This window comes from Mya arenaria, chromosome 10 (genome assembly GCF_026914265.1).
Source record: "Mya arenaria isolate MELC-2E11 chromosome 10, ASM2691426v1".
In the NCBI taxonomy this organism is placed as follows: Eukaryota; Metazoa; Mollusca; class Bivalvia; order Myida; family Myidae; genus Mya; species Mya arenaria.
The window spans coordinates 38,835,219-38,852,073 of NC_069131.1; the positions used below are offsets into that span (position 1 = coordinate 38,835,219).

At 36.2% G+C, this 16,855-nt stretch overlaps 1 long non-coding RNA gene across 1 annotated transcript; it reads right to left on the reverse strand.

The window, feature by feature from the left end:
- Window positions 1-3,811: 3,811 nt before the first annotated feature.
- On the reverse strand, window positions 3,812-16,240 carry LOC128205167 (uncharacterized). The gene is made up of 2 exons (XR_008256187.1): window positions 16,050-16,240; window positions 3,812-4,879 (listed from the first exon to the last, which is right to left on the reverse strand). It is a non-coding gene; the product is annotated as an uncharacterized LOC128205167 (long non-coding RNA).
- Window positions 16,241-16,855: the final 615 nt, after the last annotated feature.

Consider the following 16,855-nt stretch of genomic DNA (forward strand, 5'->3'; position numbering starts at 1 on the left):
GGAAAAGTTCGTTTTTGTAGCAATCAGTATTTTCTTAAAAAAATACAAAAAATGATTTTCAAACTAGGGCGGCATGTTTACTTCCGTTTTACTGATGACGTCAAAAGAGCGCAAGAAACAATGAACGGAAAGAAAATATTGCCCGGTATAAAAGACTGGCCGGATCGGACCTAATCGTCAAAACTCGGCAATCTCCGACAAGCTTCGATATAGTCAATTAGAACTGCAATCGTAACTTTGAGTAGAAAATCCTTAAATAAATAGTTCAGTAACACACAGGTTGCAAATCAGCTGACTTTTGGCCTACTGTTAAACCTTTTTTGACAAATAAGGGGAACATCAAGCGCAAAGATACCATTTTACTTGAAAAACAAAATTTGTAACAGATCAAAGGTCAACAGTATTTGAAAACTTTGTCCTCGAACTTGAGAACGGTGGACCGTCTCCGTGGCCAAGTGGTTAAGGCGTCCGCCTACGGAGCGGGAGGTCGTGGGCTCGATTCCGGGCCGCGCTATATACCGAAATACGTTTAAAGTTGGTACAAGTAGCTCCCTTGATTGGCGCACGGCGTTTAAAGGGTAGTGCATGGAAAGTGGTGTACTCAGAACTGGTTGAACACAGGAAGGCTGTATCCAGTGTATAGGTGCTTTACACCGAGCACGTTAAAGAACCAAGAGGTCCCTTCACAAAGAGCTAGGGTATCGCACCCGGATCTCTTGTATCTCACTCTGTTTCTCTAAGTCATCGCTATGACTGGTGACATTCTTACTAAGAAACTATGTCCGCGCAAAAAAAGACGTTCGGCCTAGGACGATGCAATTAAATATTGTAAAGTTAAAGGTCATGGTCACGAACTTATAAAGGCATTTTAGTAAGATTGTCCACAGTAGATGACCTTAACTGTTTTAGCAGTCAGTAGGTCAAAGGTTAACGTCATAATTAATTCTTTTCCGAAGCACTACCCAGGAATGGTCTGACTTTGAACCATGAAGCTTTCTTCAACAGCTGATAACCCTAAACAATTAGGGATCAAAGGTCAAGGTCACGATAATTGCTTTAGTGTATTGTTTGTAAAAAAATCGATGCTATTTTGCAGATATTTCTGACATAGTGGCGGTCAAAGTGCGGTTGTATAATATGTTGTATTTCTTTATTGCATGGGGATCCTGACACAGTCGATTCTCGTTATGTCGAACTCTGTTATCTCGATTTTTTCGAACGTGTTTAGTAAAGTTAGAGATGTTTTGTATTCCGGTTATAACGATTTTTTGTTATCTCGAAGTATTTCCAAAGTCCAAACGACTTCGACATGACGAATTTTGACTGTTGTTTAAAATATTTTATTCGACATATAATTTTTATTATTTATTTTTTCATACACACAAATGCACTTGTATGACGTTGTGTATATCCCGTTTTATTGTGTGTACATGTGACACTTACTTCTTTTAAGGGACAGGATCGAGATTTATTGGATCACACATTCGGTAAATTAGTTCCGTATGGAATGTGAGGAAATTGCTTGCTTAAACAATAAAACATCGTCAAAAAGTTCAAATGATAGCTCTATTGTTGAATTTTAAACCAAAAAAAAGCGACAGAAAATGCTATATTTTGCTAAAAAGCGTATATAACGTTAATAAAATCGATCTATTTTAGGCTTGTGTTCACAAATTATGTTCAAATGAATACCTGACAATTGTTGTTGTTTTTTTTGTTTTTTTAAAGTAGGTAGCATAACTTTTTAACACAATGCGCACAATACAGGTTGATGAAAAAAAAACATGTTTTTTTTATTATTTTAAAGTTGTTAATGCATTATCATTTTCAACTCGTTTGACTTTACTGATAAAAACAAACAAAAACAACATATAATTTAGGTACAGTTAAAGTATTAGCGACATTTTGGCGCTTTACTCTCACAGATTGAACGTTTTGACAACTTTTTTATTTATTTTTTTGTCTTGGAACGAGCAAATTTTTGTGAAAATCCATAGAAACCAGTCATTTAAGACTGCTGACAAAAAACCAAATCGCATTTGTTTATATTTAAGTACAAAAAAATGATGTTTTATGCATTTTTTCTTAAATCGTCAGTAACGGTTTAAGCCATAAAACATTAATTTTCGAACGGAAGTATGAAAATCTACGATCTTTTTTTTTGTCAGTAATCTTATATCATTGGTTTGCAGATATTTTCCGCCAAAAATGCTCATTCCAAGACAAACAATAAAAACGTTATTCATATGGTCAATCTGTGGGAGTGCAGCTTTGAAGTGTAATGAGTTACATGAGAATGCATTTATATTAAAAAAAATCCAACAATCTCTATCGTGTAAACTAATGCTCGATAAATTCCTTCATTGAATCACGGTGGAGAACCCACGTGACTTATTTGGTCAAGTGCACGGCAACAAATGTCAACAAGTCTCGATTCAGGTAAGGTTTTTAAAGATAACTTTCTTAATATTTGGAGAATTTTTGTGAAATAAAGACCATAAACCCCGCATTTAAGAGCTCTATCCACGGTAATAAAGAACTTTCTCTAATATTCTAAAGTTTTCCTGAAAATCTTGACCAACTGATTTCTCAGAGTTGAAATCTAAGGCAAAGTACACGGCTTTTGACAAATCTATCGGTTTACCTCATGTAAGCCGTAAATAATTCATACAAAAATCTTATTTTAAGCAAATTTTATGTATTTTAAAGTTTTCAGCGTGTATTGTTAAACTTCTTATAGTTATTTCAAAGGCGAAAATGAACTAACACCAAATTGATAAAGTACACGGACATTTTAGGTTTGATAAAGTACATATGATCGAAAATTAGGTCACTAGGTCAAATCTTAGATTTTTTTGTCCGGATCGGAAATGATTGGTCGGATTATGTTCAAACTTGGTCATGATTTACCCCTTGATGAAATAAGGGCCGCTTGTAAAAGTGGGGAAATGGTGTCGAAAACTAGATCACTAGGTCAAATCTTATAAAAATCTTTGAAACACATTAGAGGCATTATGTATGGTCTAATATTCATGAAACTTGATCAGAATGTTTCCTTGATGAATTCTTGGACATGTTTTAAACTGGGTCACATGTGATAAAAAATTAGATCACTAGGTCAAATCTTTCAAAAATCTTGTCCGAAACTATGTTATGGTCAGAATGTTCTCTTGGGTAAAAGTTCGACTGCGTTTTAAAAGTGGGTCATATGGGTAAAAACAAGGTCAAATCTTAGTTAAAAATATTGGGAACACACTAGAGGCAATCTAATATTCATGAAACTTAATCAGACTGTTTTCCTTGACTGTTGTTGAATAGTTCGAAACTGGGTCACATGGGGTCAGAATACAGGTCAGTAGGTAAAAATTGTGTCCCGAACCAAACATTGGTATTGAATAGTCAGTTATGTTCAAATTTGGTCAGAATGTTTGCCTTAATAAAATCTTACAAGTTTTAAAATTGGTCACATGGGGTCAAAAATTAGGTCACTGTGTCATATCTTACAGAAATCTTGTTTTAACTTATGATGATGTTTAATCATTTTTACAATCATTTTGTTCACAATTAACATGGACATTTATTATCATCATCATCATCATAGTCGGGCGTCGTCCATCATCATTATCATCATCATCATCATCATCATCATCATCATCATCATGTGTTTTTTTAATCTTAGACACTATCTATACATTAAAAACGCGTTCTACCTTCAAAGATCATAGGTTTGTTATACTTCGGAAAACCTGTAAACATTACAGACTTTTTTTGAACACGCCATTGACCGTTTCTTCACATCAAACAATAAAGCTATTTTTTTCTCACTTTAATAAAAATCAAACAAAAATACAGCTTTAAGACCAACATGATACTCCAAAACATAAACAGCAAAGCACAATGTTTAAAACATCCAGAAAACGTACGTAAATATACAAAACAACTGTTAAGTGCATAGAAAGAAGAAAAAAATGTCAACGACTGGTTCATTTTAGTGTATTAATTGTATCTTAAGTGCAAATGTATTACCGAAAATGATTTTACTTTCTCGAAGGTCTAAATATGGTACATTCGCAGTGGTGAAACACGTATACTTCGGCCAATATTTTCAACATTTTCTGTTCATTTATTGATCAACGAAATGTCCATTTTGAATAATATAATGATATATTTTGGAGAACTTTGCGAGATATCTTTTGGATAACTTGGAGATGTCTTTTGGATAACTTTGCGAGATATCCTTTGGATAACTTTGCGAGATATCTTTTGGATAACTTTGCGAGATATTTTTTGGATAACTTGGAGATGTGTTTTGGATAACTTTGGCAGACATCTTTTGGATAACTTTATTGATATATTTTGGACAACTTTGAAAAATATCATTTGGATAACTTGTAGATGTCTTTTGGAAAACTTTGAGATATATCTTTTGAATATATGTTCGATAAATTGCATGTGCATACATACACAGGAACAATCCTAACTTCTCGGCAATCGCCATGTATTGATTCTTTAAATAGCCGAGCTTTCTGGAGTGACTCATGAAACTGAGAGCCAGACCCTTTCAAAACGTATAATGAAACTTTTTAGCTCTCAATAGCTTGGTCTTGCTCCAGCTGGTTTTCCTCGCCCCGTGACGCGAGCACTGATCCCGACGTCGTCGGCAAGCACATGCAGTGACCGGGAACAGCCCTGCACGCATGGTTATGTCTGATTTCGGCACACAGAGGCCTCTTTTTTGCTTTCCTCCAAGGACTGTCGACGCACTGTCCATTACGTAACTGCCGGCAAAGACGCTGACTGTCGACCGACAACTGGATCGAACAGATCACCATCAGGATAAGACAGATCGCGAGGACTTTCTTGTCCATTTCTCAGAGTACTGAAAAAGTAACGAAGTATTTCAGTTACTGAAGGTTGATTTGATTTAAACATATTTTATTGCCTTTTTTCTTTCAACATAATCGGTATTTACAACAATAATATAGAGTATACAAAAAGCAAATTGGTTGGACACAAGTTCTAACAACATTAGTAACATCTTCCCACTGAAGGTTCACACATTGACGGCGATGGATGTCTTTTTACACAGTCGAGCCAAAAAAGCTCGAACACGCTTGGCTCCATTTCCTCGTTGGCTCGAGCAGGATATAAAGGACTGATTTCTTTCTACTTAAGATCAGCATTCCCGCTTGGCGCGACTTTGCCGAGGCTCGATGTATTTTCGCCGGTCCCTGGGAGTTCGAGCCAACGGGATTAATATTATTATTTTTATTATTCTTATCATTGTTAATATTAGTATTAGTATTATATTATAACATAACATAACATAAGATTTATTTCGATGTAAGCATATACAGCTTATTATCGCATACAAAATATAATTACAAACATGCATGAAAATGGAATGTATAACAATAATACGATCATAGCATACAAAATGGTAAACCGCAATTATCGCGGGAGTGCGAAAATACATAACTATACGATATATATCACACAGGAATGTTGATTAAAGAATTTCTCACTTTATTTGCTTTAATAACATAAATAGCTAATTTGTGTAATAATTGTTTTTTTGTCGTATTTAAGAGGTTTACAAATTTAAACATGCTTGGTTTCCCCCAATAAAATTTTGGTATATAGGGTATATAGTAATTATTATTATTATTTTTATTGTTATTGTTTGAAAATCGGACTCCATTTGCTATCGATAATCGAAAAGAATCGGCCAAGCATTTCGATTTACTAACGGACAATAATCGAAAGCTCATAATATAAGTAAGAAATACATTCTTTATACATAGTATCATTATAATCATTTAAATGGTTAGACATGGAATCAGTACGTCGGATGCCATAGTCATGCTTTTGGCAACAGTAAGTACATTTCTAGTGTTGAGAATCGGTTGCAATTTTACTATCGATGATCGGTTCCACTCAAGTACCCGATTATCGATAGTACAATCGGTTTTTAAAATACTAGATAGTACCCGAGTTGTAGTTTTATTCATGTGCAGTATTCAACTCTTAATCATTATATGCATATACCTTATGTCTATGATTGAAGTTATTAAGTGTTGTTGTATAAAAAAAAGTTCATTTCCTTGCTCATTATGGCTTTCATCAGCCATTTTGTTAAATATAACATCTGAACACTTACATTTCCATAACCTTTTTCTGTCTTTGATAAAATAACGAAAAACCATAACAACACAACACATACTTAATAATTGCAAATCGATTGCAAAATGATGCACACCGCATCAAGCAAGTTATCTCTGCATAATATCTATGTTAAAGCATATTTATATTTGTAAACCAGCTTAACATTCAATAACCTGTTGTTTTAACATTTCATTAGAATATGTTAATTTCATTAAACTATCACAAAAGAGTAAATTAGTTAATTACAAACGATAACAAAAATGTTTCAAAACCAGGATGCATCGAGCCGAGATCCCCAGTATTTGCAGGTACTGGACCCAATCATCGACACCATAAAGACAGGTTATTGAATGTTATATGAAATATATAAACAATTAAAACAATTTGTAATTTTGGAGTTTTTTTTGTTTTTAAGCAAACCTGTTTACATTCACCGCATTTGTGTAAGAGAGTGACCACCTTTGGTAAAATGAACTCATTGACAACGAGAATTTTTCGAAAAGAAAAGAATGACATTTACTCGACTTTTGCCACTAAACAAAAAAATAACCCGTAGTTACCGGAAGAAACATTAGCGACATCGATTTTGGTCAACCACTATCGATTGTCGACGACAAAGCTGTCAGCGACGATATATCGATTGTACTATTATTATTATTATTATTATTATTATTATTATTATTATTATATAATATTTTTTTTAAAGCGTTTTCGCTTTACGCCAAAAATATTTTCTGTAGGATTGGTTCTGAAGGCAGGGCGAATGTCAAGGGGTTATGCCCCTAAATTACTCCTACGTTAATTCCTGGTATCGCCCCTATAGGTGAGTTGAATTGTTGAATTGTTTCATTTGTTTAATTATTATTAATTATTCTTTTGTACAAAAAAATATCAATACATGCAAAATGTACATGTATACAAATAAAACCAAATGAAAAAAAATGGATTGGCTACAAGCAATAGTGAAGTCATCCGTAGCGTCATTGTCATATTGTATCTAATTGTTCGACATAACCTAAAGCCAAACACATTTCAAATGTTTGAAGTGGGTACTTGCCGTTAACACGATATCCTTTTATATGCCCAGTTCAAGCGATCATTAAATGCTTATTCCACACGATATGCTGTAATGCTCAGAACATACAATTTTCTTTGGTTCCTTCACACGATATGATTTAAGGCTCACTACACGATATGCTTTAATTAAGGCTCAGTTCACATGATATGCTTAAAGGCTTACCCACACGATATGCTTTAAGGCTCACTCACACGATATGATTGAAGGCTCACCCACACGATATGCTTTAAGGCTCGCTACACGATATGCTTTAAGGCTCACCCACACGATATGATTTAAGGCTCACCCACACGATATGCTTTAAGGCTCACTACACGATATGCTTTAAGGCTCACCCACACGATATGCTTTAAGGCTCACCCACACGATATGCTTTAAGGCTCACCCACACGATATGCTTTAAGGCTCACCCACACGATATGCTTTAAGGCTCACCCACACGATATGCTTTAAGGCTCACCCACACGATATGCTTTAAGGCTCACCCACACGATATGCTTTAAGGCTCACCCACACGATATGATTTAAGGCTCACCCACACGATATGCTTTAAGGCTCGCTACACGATATGCTTTAATTAAGGCTCAGTTCACATGATATGCTTAAAGGCTTACCCACACGATATGCTTTAAGGCTCACTCACACGATATGATTTAAGGCTCACCCACACGATATGCTTTAAGGCTCGCTACACGATATGCTTTAAGGCTCACCCACACGATATGCTTTAAGGCTCACTCACACGATATGCTTTAAGGCTCACTACACGATATGCTTTAAGGCTCACCCACACGACATGCTTTAAGGCTCACCCACACGACATGCTTTAAGGCTCACTCACACGATATGCTTTAAGGCTCACCCACACGATATGCTTTAAGGCTCATTACACGATATGCTTTAAGGCGCACTATATGATATGCTTTAAGGCTCATTACACGATATGCTTTAAGGCGCACTATATGATATGCTTTAAGGCTCACTACAAGCTTAAGCATATTGTGTTAAGTGAGTTTAAGCATATCGTGTGAGTGAGCCATAAAGCATATCGTGTTAGTGAGCCTTAAAGCATATCGTGTGAGTGAGCCTTAAAGCATATCGTGTAATGAGCCTTAAAGCATATCGTGTGAGTGAGCCTTAAAGCATATCGTGTAGTGAGCCTTAAAGCATATCGTGTGGGTGAGCCTTAAAGCATATCGTGTAGTGAGCCTTAAAGCATATCGTGTAGTGAGCCTTAAAGCATATCGTGTAGTGAGCCTTAAAGCATATCATGTGACTTGAGCCTTAAAGCATATCAAGCTATGCTTTAAGGCTGGCTTTACAAGTTATGCTGTAAGGCTCACTTCACACGATATGCTTAAGGCGAACTTCACAAGATATGCTTTAAGGATCAGATCAGACGAATTAAATTAAGGCTCAGTTCACACGGTATGCTTTAAGGCTGACTTTACAAGATATGCTTTAAAGCTTACTTCATATGACATGCTTAAATCCAACTTCACACGATATGCTTTAGGCGAACCTCACTCAATATGCTCAGATCAGATCAGACGATACACTTTAAGGCTTAGTTCACACGATATGCTTTAAGGCTGACTTTACAAGATATGCTTTAAGGCTGACTTCACAAGACGCTCACTTAACATGATATGCTTAAGTCAAACTTCACAAGCTATGCTTTAAGGCTTACTTCACATGATATCCTTAAATCCAACTTCACACGATATGCTTTAAGGCTCACACACACGATATGCTTTAAGGATTACTTCACATAATATGCTTAAGTCTCACTTACACGTTATAGTTTAGGCGAACTTTAAACGATGTGCTTAAAGGCTTAGATCAGACAATATGCTTAATCGCTTAGTTCACACAATATGCTTTAAGGCTGACTTCACAAGATATGAGTTAAGGCTGACTTCACAAGATATGCGTTAAGGCTGACTTCACAAGATGTGCCTAAAGGCAGACTTCACAAGATATACTTTATGGCTGACATCACAAAATATGCTTTAAGACTGATTTCAAAAGATATGCTTTAAGGCTGACTTTACAAGATATGCTTTAAGGCTGACTTCACAAGATATGCTTTAAGGCTGACTTCACAAGAAATGCTTTAAGGTTTACTTTACACGATTTGCGTTAAGGATCGCTTTACACGATATGCTTTAAGGCTTACTCACACGATATGCTTCAATAGGCGCAGTTTACACGATATGCTTTGAGGCTCAGTTCACACGATATGGTTTGAGGCTCAGTTCACACGATATGCTTTAATAGGCTCAGTTTACACGATATGCTTTGAGGCTCTGTTCACCTGATGTGCTTTGATAGACTCAGTTCACACGATATGCTTTAATGCTCATTTCACACAATATGCTTCATGGTTCAGTTCACACGATATGCTTTAATGCTCATTTCACACAATATGCTTCATGGTTCAGTTCACACGATATGCTTTAAAACTACGTTCACACGATATGCTTTGAGGCTCAGTTCACACGATGTGCTTTGATAGACTCAGTTCACACGATATGCTTTAAGGCTCACTCACACAATATGCTTCATAACTCAGTTCACACGATATGCGTCAAGGCTCAGTTCACACGATTTGCTTCAAGGCTCAGTTCACACGATTTGCTTCAAGGCTCAGTTCACACGATATGCTTTGAGGCTTAGTTCACACGATTTGCTTCAACGCCCAGTTCACACGATATGCTTAAAGGCTCAGATCAGACAATATGCTATGAGGCTCAGTTCACACGATATGCTTTAATAGGCTCAGTTCACACGATGTGATTTGAGGCTCAGTTCACACGATATGCTTTAAGGCCCACTCACACGATATGCTTCAGTAGGCTCAGTTCACACGATATGCTTTATGGCTCACTCACACGATATGTTTAAATAGGCTCACTTTACGCGATATGCTTTAAGGCTCACTCACACGATATCCTTCAATAGGCTCACTTTACACGATATGCTTCATGGCTCAGTTCACACGATATGCTTCTGGCTCAGTTAACACGATAAGCTCCAAGGCTCAGTTCACACGATTTGCTTTGATATGTTAAGTTCACATGGTATGTTTCAAGGCTTCCTTTAAATGATATGCTTTAAGGCTTACTCACATGATATGCTTTGGTGCTCAGTTTACTCGATATGCCTCAATAGGCTCAGTTCACACGATATGCTTCATGGCTCAGTTCACACGATATGCTTCATTGCTCAGTTCACACGATATGCTTTGAGGATCAGTTCACACGATTTGCTTGGGGGTTAGTTCACACGATATGCTTTGAGGCTCAGTTCACACGAAAAGCTTCAAGGCTCAGTTAACACGATATTCTTCAAGGGTCAGTTCACACGATTTGCTTCAAGGCTCAGTTCACACGATTTGCTTCAAGGCTCAGTTCACACGATTTGCTTCAATACTCACTCACACGATATGCTTGTATAGGCTCAGTTCACACGATTTGCTTCAAGGCTCAGTTCACACGATTTGCTTCAAGGCTCAGTTCACACGATATGCTTGTATAGGCTCAGTTCACACGATTTGCTTCAAGGCTCAGTTCACACGATTTGCTTCAAGGCTCAGTTCACACGATATGCTTGTATAGGCTCAGTTCACACGGTATGCTTTGATGGGCTCAGTCAACACGATATGCTTTAATAGGCTCTGTTCACATGGTAGTCTTAAAGGCTCTAGCAGTAGTTAGTAGTAGTAAGCAATTTATTCGTACAACGTCAATATTTCATATGTTTCAACAATACAACATACAAATATCAAACCAAACTTTATTTGGTCTATAATAAGATAATGAACACTGATGTATGTATGTTGTTTTTTTCTGTATAAATATTAAATATTATTAGCTTTACAGATTGGACCATACATTATGAAACACCTGTATATATCATAGCATTACACATGGGGACAGAGGGCCTTAGTCAGAGTTGACATCCCCATAAAAATGACGCAGACGTGTGGCAAGTACCCGGGGTCTTAGACCGAGGTGACATACCCATAAACAAGAGGCCAAAGAAGGCCTATGCGCTACTGGCATGGCTCGTGTGGTCATTTTCAATCCAGAGCATGTACGTATGAGTAATGGGCAACAAATATATAGTTCACTTTTTGTGTTTGGGTTAGCTGAAAACGCTGCACGTTCAACATCTGAGGATAGAACGTGTTGTAAGCAGATTACTTGCATAAACTATTTTAATATGTGCCAAGTAAAGGTAATCTGAGGGTAAACATATATGCTTTCAACACTGTACTCATGGTCAAAATTTCATTTCTGTAGGTTTAAAAATAAAAAGTTGGTAAAAAGGTCAAAGTCAATGACATCAGAGGGCAACATTGATGCTCGTTTGCAAAACTGTACACATGGTCAAAATTGCATTGCTGTAGCTTTAGAAATTAAAAAGTAAGTCAAAACGGGTGAGGCCAGCTTTTGCCCAAGGGGCATAATTTGAAATGTTTAGCTAGACGGTCATCATATGATGCTCCACAACAAATATCAAAGGTATGGGCCTTGTGGTTTGAAACAAGAAGATTTTGAAAAAAAATCTTAAATAAGCCTCTAGGAAACTTGTGACCCCCGGGGCTGTGCCAGTTTTGACCCAAGGGGCATAATTTGAACAGCAAGGATCTGCAAAGCTGTTTCAGACAAAAAGGTTTTTAACATTTCCCAATTTAAGTATAGCAAACCTGTGAACCCGGGGGCGTGGCCAGTAATGACCCCAAGGGGCATAATTTGAACAAACATTCACAAGCAATTGTAAACTTTACATGTAAACTTGGCTAAAAATAGACTTCGCTCATGAAGACTTGGCTAAAAATATACTTAGCTAAAAATAGCATATTTTATACTTTCAAGACACATAATCTAGGCATGCATGGACGGATCTGGCTGTTTTTCAAAAGTAACCGAGCTTTAATGGATAAATACTGTACAGGTTATATCGAGATACAATCAAAACTGAAGACAGTATTGTGTTCACAAGCAATTGTTTACGGACGCTCGGATTTTTTAATACTTTCAAGGCCCAATATCTAGGCATGCATGTCCGGATCTGGCTGGTTTTCGAAAGGAACCGAGCTCTAATGGATATCTTAATACTGCACAAGTTTCATCGAGATACAATCAAAACTGAAGACTGTATCGTGTTCACAAGCAATTGTTTACAGAGGCACGGACTCACGGACGCACATACTACGTACAAGTTACCATCGCATAAGCTCTTCTGGCCTTTACCCGGGGTCTAAGTCCGAGGTGACATACCCATAAAATTGACGCAGATGTGTGGCAAGTACTCGGTAATCTTTGTTATTGTTTTTACAATATGTATCGAAAGGGAATGATGATCTATTTGTATGACCAGCACTGAGTAAATACAATATATGAAACTAATCCGCGTATAGACAACTCAACCGATGCCATCCAGCTTAATATTTACATGAACAATTTCACTAATACAAATTTATTAAAAGTGCACGCACACGTACGATGCCTCCAACAAAATAATTACAATACAACTACATGAAGATTGAAGTGATTTCATTCCACCAGAACCGTTTGGTTGTAAATGTTTTGTAAAACTGTTATTATTTCAATCGTTTCGCATTTCTTCACACTTTTAATCGAACTAGTTATATGCCGGTCACATAATCATGAATCTCCACTCAATGCATTCGGAACTCCTCGGCCATTTTTTATCGAAAACAAACTCGGATGTCATTCGGAGCTCCTCTGCCATTTTTTTTTTCATTCAGAGCTCCTCGGCCATATTTTTTTCAAAAACAACCTCGGATGTATTTGGACGGTTTACATACTCAAAAAGTGGCACGTTTAAGTCCGCTACAAGTAGATCGCGTTGTAATTTTATTAAGCAGTTAAACTTTATGACTTTACTCGTGGGAATCTTAATTTTGTTTACAATAATTCACTTCACTGGCAATCAATTTAAACTTAGATCAATAAATACAACTCTAAAACAATACATTTAATTAATGATATAATTCAAAAATTACGAACTACTTCAACTGATGTACCGGCATACATCCGAGGTTGTTTTCGATAAAATGGCCGAGGAGTTCCGAATGACTCGGATGTATTTTACGGTTAACATACTCAGAAAACGGTACGTTTAAACTTAAACTTAGCTATTAAACTTAATGACTTATCTCTTTGGAATATTAATTATGTTTGCCATGATACACTTCACTGACAATCAACTTGAACTTAGATCAATAAATACAAGCTAAAACACTACATTTAATTAAGGATATAATTCAAAAAATTACGAACAACTTCAACTGATGTACTGACATACATCCGAGGTTGATTTCGATAAAAATGGCCGAGGAGTTCCGAATGGAACAATTAAGATTTGATAAAGCGGGCGTCTGTATTGTCATCACCGCTGTGTCTCCGTCCCAGTCTCATCTGCCGCCTTTCCGACGGACGCAAGCACGAACCCTCCGCCGCGCGGTCGGCATCTACATCCCGGACCAAATCGCCGACACTCGCCCTGCCGCCTGGTGGCGCAGTAGCGCCGCTGATACGTCTCCACGCAACGCCCTCCCGCGGCCATCCGACAGAGTCCGCCTACTGTCGACCGGAAGTTGGCGACTAGTAAGGCACTGAGGAGCATGAATGTTAAAGCAAAGCGAGGGGAGGACAGCCACATAGTCTGAAAATTTAAAGCCCCGTTTTCGATTTATATGGTGATTTAAAACCGTGATTCAAGCGTGAGGCGTGCATTATGAAATTAATATCCTGTTTAGACGACCAACATTTGCCCCTGTGGTATTTTTCGGACGCTTTTATTTGGCAATAGAAAAAAGGAGTTTTTTTATACAAAGCGAATAGTTTGTGTCGAAAAAAATACATATATCTTATTATTAAAGCTTTAATAAGTGGCTTGTGATAGAAATATTTACATATAATATAATTATTTACCGCTTTAAGTTACCCTCCAATAAAAAATAAAGAAATTAATGTAGAGGTCCTGTGCCCTCTCATTGAATTATTGTTCGACTGTTATACACTTTATTTTCAGCTGTGCATTTCTGTTTAAATGTATAATTTTAAAACAAAATATGCATCAAGTAGATTCCTATAATTCCTTGCACCAAAGGGGGGCGCCGGGTAAGTAAAATAATAACTGGTTAACTTGATAAGATTCGTGTTGCCACTAATCTCTAAATATATTTATTCAACTGATTATCTACTTATGATTTGCGAATTTCACTTTAACTAGTTAACCAGTAAGTGTGTGTTACTTATTAAGTGAGTTCGCAAACCATAACTAGATAACCAGTTACTGCTAGGAGCCAAAAGTGCATTAATAGCTAAGTGGTAACACGAACCTTATTACGTTAACCAGTTATTGACTTATAAAGAGAAATTCGCAAATCATAACTAGTTAACCTGTTAATGTTGTACAGCTTTAAAAGTAACAGGTGGCAGTTCTGGGCACTTTCAAGCCAGCTTTTAGTCTTATATAGTGATATATGTTTTCCCGAAAAAGTTGCGCAAATACTAACCAGATAGCTAGATAATTATCGCGTAATTTAATTGGTTAACTCCAGAGAAATCGCGAACGTTAACAGGTTATCTTACAGCAGTTATATGCCACCATTGAAAATCATTCATAGATAAGAAGTTACACTAATTTTATCTAGTTAGCCAGTTATTATTTTACTCATTAAATGGATTTCGCAAACCACAACTAGATAACTTGTTAGTGTTGTACAGCATTAAAAGGTAACAGGTGGCAGTTCTGGGCACTTTTAAGTCTGTTTTTAGTCTTCTGTTAATTATATTACCGTCAAACAATTCCCGAATTTTAATTATATTAGGTAATTATCGAGAAAGTTAGCAATCGTAACAACTCGGCCATCTCCGGCAAGCTTCGAGATAGACAATTCCTGTTGGATACTGACTTAAGTGTTCCGATTGGAAAGTTAAGCGGTTAACACGAAACAATTCGCAAACGTTACCATCGTTACCATTGGAAGGTCATCTTACGGCAGTAATATGCAACCATACCAGATGGACCAAAAACCTAAACGTGAAAAATAGAATTAGTTAAATCAGATGTAAACATTGTATCAGTTGCTTCGTTAGGAAAAATATAGCTGAGGATATTTTCGATAAAAAATTGACTTTTTAAAAAGTAATTATGTATGTATCTGTTTTCATTTTTCTATCATTTTGTAATTATGTCGAATGAAATACCCACATGGCCATATTCACCCCACATCTAGACATGGGGCAAATCCCCATTACCCCGAGGGTAAACTAACCCTAGTAGGTACAAATTTTCCCCCGTGGTAAATCGGGTCATATTTACGAAGTATTAGTTTATAATATAACATTAATATAATATGTAATATTTACCTACATAAAATAAATGGTTATGCCACGACGTCACATGCAAGCATCTATTTGTTTAAGTATACCTACATATTAACAATCTTTAACCACTACTTTTTCGCTTATCAGAATGTGATATTGACCTAGTTCAAACATATAAATGTTTGTAGGTCTTGACACCAAATAAAGGTTCGTCTTCTTCTCATTTTTGAATTTGTTTATGAAATATTTCTTTCTATGCAACGGTGCACAAAACGTGCATACTATTATATCATAAATATATAATATAACGTATATGTCTTTTTATCTTATAATTCACAAACTACATCGCCGAACAACAAATATGACTTATTTTTAATTAAAAAAATCACACCGCATATTTTCCTAAATCACAACAAAAGTAATTATAACTCACAAACCTGTTTTTCTTTATTCCGCGTTAGATTAATGAAAATTCCAGAGAATTTGTACAGCGAATGCTAGTGTTCCGATTGCTGAATTGTTTATGTCGATTTTAACCTTGCAGTATAAATACATCGACTACATTTTGGCCGTGATTCAAGAATATGTGCTCTTTGATATCAATATTCATAGGGAAGTTTACAGAGAGCTAATCATTCCGACCTCTTTGGGGAATTTGAATAACTTCGGACATTTGGGAATGTAGTAATATAATTGGTGATATTTCATCGAATTTCGTAATTAGAATTTATATTCAATATAGGTAATGTGGGCGTTAAAGCTGCACTCTCACAGATATACCATTTCTACACCTTTTTTTGTCTTGGAAAGAGCATTTTTTTTGCGTAAATGTCTGTTAACCAATTATAAAAGATTGCTGACAAAAGATCAGATAGCAGATATTTCCGTTCAAACAATAATGTTTTATGCATAAAACATCAATTTTGGAACTTAAAGATAAAAATCTGCGATCTTATTTTTTGTCAGCAGTCTCAGTATAAAACTGGTTTCAATGGATTTTAGCAAAAAAAGGCTCGTTCCAGGACAAAAATAATTGTCAAAACGTTCACTATGTGAAAGTGCAGCTTTAAGACTGCTGTGTTAATTTTACAAGTTTATTTACGCTCAAAACATATAAATGTGAATAAAGGTAGACGAGAAATATCGTTAAAATAATGACAAATTATAATATTAATTAAATATCTGATCAGTTTATAAACCATACTTTCGGGGCCAGATGTTACAGCATATAGCATTTGAATAA